Source organism: Tenrec ecaudatus, chromosome 17 (genome assembly GCF_050624435.1).
Source record: "Tenrec ecaudatus isolate mTenEca1 chromosome 17, mTenEca1.hap1, whole genome shotgun sequence".
Classification (NCBI taxonomy): Eukaryota; Metazoa; Chordata; class Mammalia; order Afrosoricida; family Tenrecidae; genus Tenrec; species Tenrec ecaudatus.
In genome coordinates, this window is record NC_134546.1 from 19,870,202 (window position 1) to 19,876,201 (window position 6,000).

Consider the following 6,000-nt stretch of genomic DNA (forward strand, 5'->3'; position numbering starts at 1 on the left):
GTAGAACACTCTTAATCCTCAAACTGATACCAGATTAATGTCTTAAGAGGTTTTTTTTTCTTGTTAAGGTTTTAATGAGAGACAATAGCAAAACTGGAAATGCATGTGTACAGAAAGAACATTAAAATAACCCAGGCTCCCCACCATCGTGCACATTTTGCAATGGATCTCCATACTTGGTTCACTCGTAATATTCAAAGGACCGCTTAACCCTATCATAAGCCATATTCCTGGAACAAGATTTGTGAATATGAATTTTGGGTACATTGTTTTCTAGCCTTGTTATTTTTCATAAGTTATTTCACCTCTGCCTCCCTCTTCTCATCTATAAAAGGGAAATAACTATACGACAAGGTTGTGGTGAAAATTAAATGTGTTAATTCATGCAATTTGCTTTGAACATGGCATGACTTTTCACGCCATGTTAGCTGTGTTAATGTATATCACTGGTCACCTATGTTAATGTGGTGTAATATTCATTTAGGCATTTGTAGTAAATGGTGTGAGGGATTGGCCGTATCTGACCTCTGGCTCTTAGATTTCCAGAGTCCACCCTTCTTCACCTGTTCTGACCACCACTCTCTCACTCTGCTCTACATCTATTCTGTGTCCAGTCACTCATGGCAGTGAACACACGTCTCACCGACTACTCATGATTAAAGAGGCCTATTAGGGAAATTACTATGTTACCACAAGTTAGGATTTGGAAATAAGGTTATAATCATTGGTCCATAGCCACACCTCTCCTAAGTCAACGAGCAAATCTTTTTCTGGGCCTGAGTAACTTGGCCCCTTGGCTTCTGTTTCTGTGGAACAGGAAGCCAGCCTGTCTACTGAAAGAAGTTGTTAAACCTAAAATAGCTTGTGACGGCTCTTAAAAACCCAACAATAGATAAGCTTGCCTAGTAAAATAGATCTGCTGTTTAAAAAACTATATGGGATTCAAAGTGACAATAGCAATATGAAAGAAACCTTGGAGAAGCTTATGTTACGGAGGAACAGCCTAGAAGAGGGTAAGGATGTTTCCACAGCTAAACAATGGTACTAAATGGTACATGGAGAAACTGTGTATATTCTCAACAAAAATGTAGGGATGGCGGGAATGAGGTGGGAACCAACCATTAAAGCCATTTTAGCGACAAGTTCATTTTACACAGATTCAATGCTTGGCAATGTTGCTATTTGAAATAAAACATGTTTCTTAAAATACCCTGTAGTTCCAGTGTCTCCATTTTATATACATCTCTAATGATTTTGTGTTGTGTATAAATTTATCTTTAATCCAACTGTCAATATTAATCCAAATCCAAACACAAGATTGCTGTGATAATGTAACGCAGTGGTTCTCAATCTTCCTAATGCTGTGACCCTTTAATACAGTTCCTCATGTTGTGGTGACCCCCCAACCATCAAATTATTTTCGTTGCTACTTCATAACTGTAATTTTGCTTCTCCCACCTCTCTGTGCCCCCCCCCCAATAACATGTCCCCAATTCTGTTTTACAAATCTGGCTACACCAGAGCATGTATACTGGTACAGATAAGAGCTCAGAACAGATACCGCGCCCCCCCCCCCAGGACCAATAGGCAAGTAGCGATACTAGGAAGGTAAGGGAGAGAGAAAGGGGGAACTGATCACAATAATTGACATATGGCCTCCCTCCCAAGGGGACAGACAGCAGAAAAGTGGGTGAAAGGAGATAGTGTTTGGTGTGAGACATGGAAAAAATAATATAAAATTATCGGGGACATGGGGTAGGGAGGAAAAATTGGAAAAGCTGATTCCAAGGGCTCAAGTAGAAAGAAAATGTTTTGAAAAAGACAACATACATACAGATGTGTTTGACAATGGATATATGTGTGGATTGTGATGAGTTGTAAGAGCCCCCAATTAAAAATTAATTTTTAGACACCATCTTTTAACTAAATAACATGACTCATAAAATAGAGACTATAACAGGTGAGTATCGGGATCCATATAAGTATGAGGCCAAGTGGCTAAAGATTATCCAAGAGAAGATGAAGAGGTAAGGAGGCAGGGAACCTACATTACTGGAAACAGCAACCAGGCTGGAATTCATGAGAAAGTGGGCACGTTATGAAAATGTAACTACTGTCACTGAGTCACTTGTGTAAGACTTAAAGGAGAACCTAATTTGTGTAAACTCAGCAAAAAAAATTTTTTTAAGACAAATGTCACAAGCACTGATCGTTGACATCACCCCTAAAATTAAATTAATGCAGAAAGGCCCAGAGGAGGTCTTTACTGTTTCATTTAAACTAACTTAGAAATCTTGAACCTCTTAGAACCAGGGAGTACCCCTCAAAAAACCGAAATTGCCCTTGGGGAGCAGAGCTTTTGCAGTGTGCATTTTTCCCATTAGGCAACCATTGAGCACCTGGCTCTGAGAACACGCACTCAGTGGCGTCATCTGGGAAGGTTCTCTCATCACAGTGAATTTTTAAAAAATCTTATTGGGGGCTTGTACAATTCTTACCACAATCCATACATCCATCCATTGTGTCAAGCACATTTGTTCCCATCATCCTCAAAACATTTGCCTTTTACTTGAGCCCTTAATATCAGCTGCTCATTTTCCCCCTCCCTCCCCACTCCCCCCTACCTCATGAACCCTTCACAACTCATAAATTATTTTGTCATGTTACACTGTCCCGCATCTCCCCCCGCCCTCTGTTGTCCATCCCCCAGGGAGGAGGCTATACGTAGATTCTTGTAATCAGTTCCCTCTTTCTACCCCACATTCCCTTCACCCTCCAGGCATCGCCACTCTCACCACTGGTCCTGAAGGGATCACTTGTCCTGGATTCCATGTGTTTCCGGTTGCTATCTGTACCAATGTACATCCTCTGGTCTAGCCAGATTTGTAAGGTAGAATTGAGATCACGATAGTGGGGCGAGGGGGGGGGAGCATTTAAGAACTAGAGGAAGGTTAAATGTTTCATCGTTGCTACCCTGCACCCTGACTGGCTCATCTCCCCACAACCCTTCAGTAAGGAGGTGTCCGGTTGGCTACCTATGGGCTTTGAGTCTCCACTTTGCACTCACCCACATTCACAATGATATGATTTTTTGATGCTTGATACCTGATCCCTTTGACAGCTAGTGGTCACACAGGCTGGTGTGTTTCTTTCATGAGGGCTTTGTTGCTTCTGAACTAGATGGCCACTTGTTTATCTTTGAGCCTTTAAGACCCCAGATGCTTTATCTTTTGAAAACCGGGCACCATTAGTTTTCTTCACCACATTTGCTTATGCACACTTTTGTCTTCATTGATCATATCAGGAAGGTGGGCACAGTGAATTTTTTTGTAAAAGCAAATTTCGCTCAAAACTTTTGTGATGGTCAATTTCAGAGAACAGCGTGCGGCTGTGAAATTGTTTCCTGCTCAGGAAGAATGCCTCAGAAACTTGTGATGCTGAACACAGCTTACAAGGACAATGTTATGGGGAAAATCTCAAATGTACAAGTGGTTTTTCTCATTTCATATAAAGTGTCATATTGATTGATGACAAACCTCGTTCTAGATGTCTGTCAACTTCCTGAATGGGTGAAAATGATCACTCAGTGCATTTGGAGTTCATTCCACTATTAATCAAGCTTTCTATTTAGAGTTTCTGAAGAGATAGCTAACTGTGGCAAAAAAGGCCTGATTGGTGGCAGACAGGGGACTGGTTTTGCCACCACGACAATGCACCTGGTCTTGCAACCATCTCGATGCACCAGTTTTTGACAAAACCCAGCATGCCTCTCTTGCCCCACATACCTTACATGACCTCACTCCATACAACTTTGTATGTCTCCGCGAATGCAGAGGGACGTGAAAAAACTGATTTGAGGACATAGAAGAGGTGAAGAGAAAATGAGGGAGGTGCTGTCAGCCATCCACACATGAGTTTGAAAAATGTTTCCAAGAATGGAATCCCATCTTTGACAAAAGTAGTAAGTGTAATGGATAGTACTTTGAAGGTGATAAGGTTGTTATGTAAAAAAAAATTAAATACATAGCTTAAAAAAAAATTCCAGGTACCCTCTTGTCTGTTTCTTGAACAAAGGATACAGCTGGGGAACAAACCATTGTTAGAATATTTTGTATCAGGTTATCTCCAATGTATAATTCTCAGATAATTGGCCTTTTTTGGGGAAATGCTTACCAACAGGTTATTGACATGCACTTGGGTGTAGTAGACGGGTTCTTAAGCACAATCGATAATGCTTACCTATATAGATAGAAACTTGAAGAGAATGGCTCACAGTTGTAGGAGCAGGGATGTCCTACAGGAGTCCCCACAGGCCGGTGGCTGCCAAGGTGGCCAAACCCAAGGACAGCAGGTTAGGCTTGTGACTGGATTGATGAAGCCAAGGTCAGTAGAGCAGTAATGGCTCCTAAGATCAGCAGGTAATATGTCAAACTGGGCTCAAGTCTGAAGAACTGGACGTGCATAAGCTAGATGCAGAATCAGACTACAAAGGTTTCCCGTAGCTCTGCTTACAGAAGCTATAATATAGAGAAGTGTGGGCCACACTCCCTGGGAAAGCTTTCAACTGCAGGACTGTAATGAGTGAGGAGGTGGCAGTCCACTCAAATCTTAGGAACTGATTGGCTGCTCACAGTAGATTCCACTTTGGAGTTGATTACATGGGGTTACATAAAAGATTGCTAGGCTTTAATTAAGAAGCTCTGGTGGTGTGATGGTTAGCAGTTGGACTGTGATTCGTACTGACGTCAGCTGTTCAAAACCACCAGCTGTTCCACTCTGAGGGAGACAGATGGGACTTTCTATTCGGTGAACAGTTACAGTCTCGGAAACTCAAAGGTGCAGTTTTACGCTGCTCTCTAAGGTCGTTATGAGTTGGCATCGACTTGATGGCTGTGGATTGAGGCTTTCATTGCGTACAAAATCAAATAATCCTGGCCCAGCCAAATTGACACAAAATTATCATAGCGAGCTTTGTTTCTTATTTTTAAAAGGATTCCTGAAAATTTCAGTAATGAAATCCCTTGAGAAAACTTATATTTGCTTAAACCTATTAAAAGACTTAATTTGTCAAACTAAAAATTTATAAATGATTCAGTAAAATGTACGTGAGATCCAGTTTTAGAAATAAACAGTTGTTGTCATGTTGATTCAAACTAGTGAGTTCGTGTGTGTAGAGTAGAACTTTGCTCTTTAGGGGTTTCAATTAGTTTTTTTTAGTAGATACCCAAATCTTTCCAGTTGCCCTTGGGTGCACTTGAACCACCAAAGTTTGGTTTAAGGAGCCAGGTGTGTTAATCATTTGCACCACTCAGGAACTCCAGAAACACAATGATCTCACCATGCTTGTAATCCACCTCTGGCTCGAGCTTAAAAATGTGGCTGAAATTGATCAGACATACCAAAGATCTAGATTAAATCTGTTACTCTACTGTAATGCCTGCTTTGAGTTGTTAGGTCCTGTTGATTCGGTTCTGACCCATAGCACCCCTATCTATGTACAACAGAAGGAAACAGTGCCCAACCTCAGAGTTGTTCCTGTGCTTGAGTCCCTTGCTGCAGCCACTGTGTCAATCCATCTTATTGAGGGCCTTCCTCTTTTTTGCTGCCCCTCTTTTGAGAAAGACACCCTAATCATCAAGTGAGTTCCTGAAACTCTTTGGATGTAGCCACTTTTCAATAAATGCAACAGCGATCAATGCAGTTTTCAAAAGAACCATCAGTTATTCTTTAGATCCATTAGTATGCTAGCTTAGAGCTTTTTTGAATTTGGACCAAAAGCCCTTTAAACCTAGATTACTCTAACTGTAGGTGAACAGACATGGGGAGAGATGAGTTTGTTTCTTGTACATGTACCTATAGCTCCTAAAGTTCTGAGTACATCATGGTGTACTCTAAACTCTGCCATCAATTCGATTCTGACTCTGGGACCTTGTAGGTCAGAGTAGAACTACCCCACCCCTACCCTCACCCCCCGCACATTTCCAAGACTTGATGGAAGTG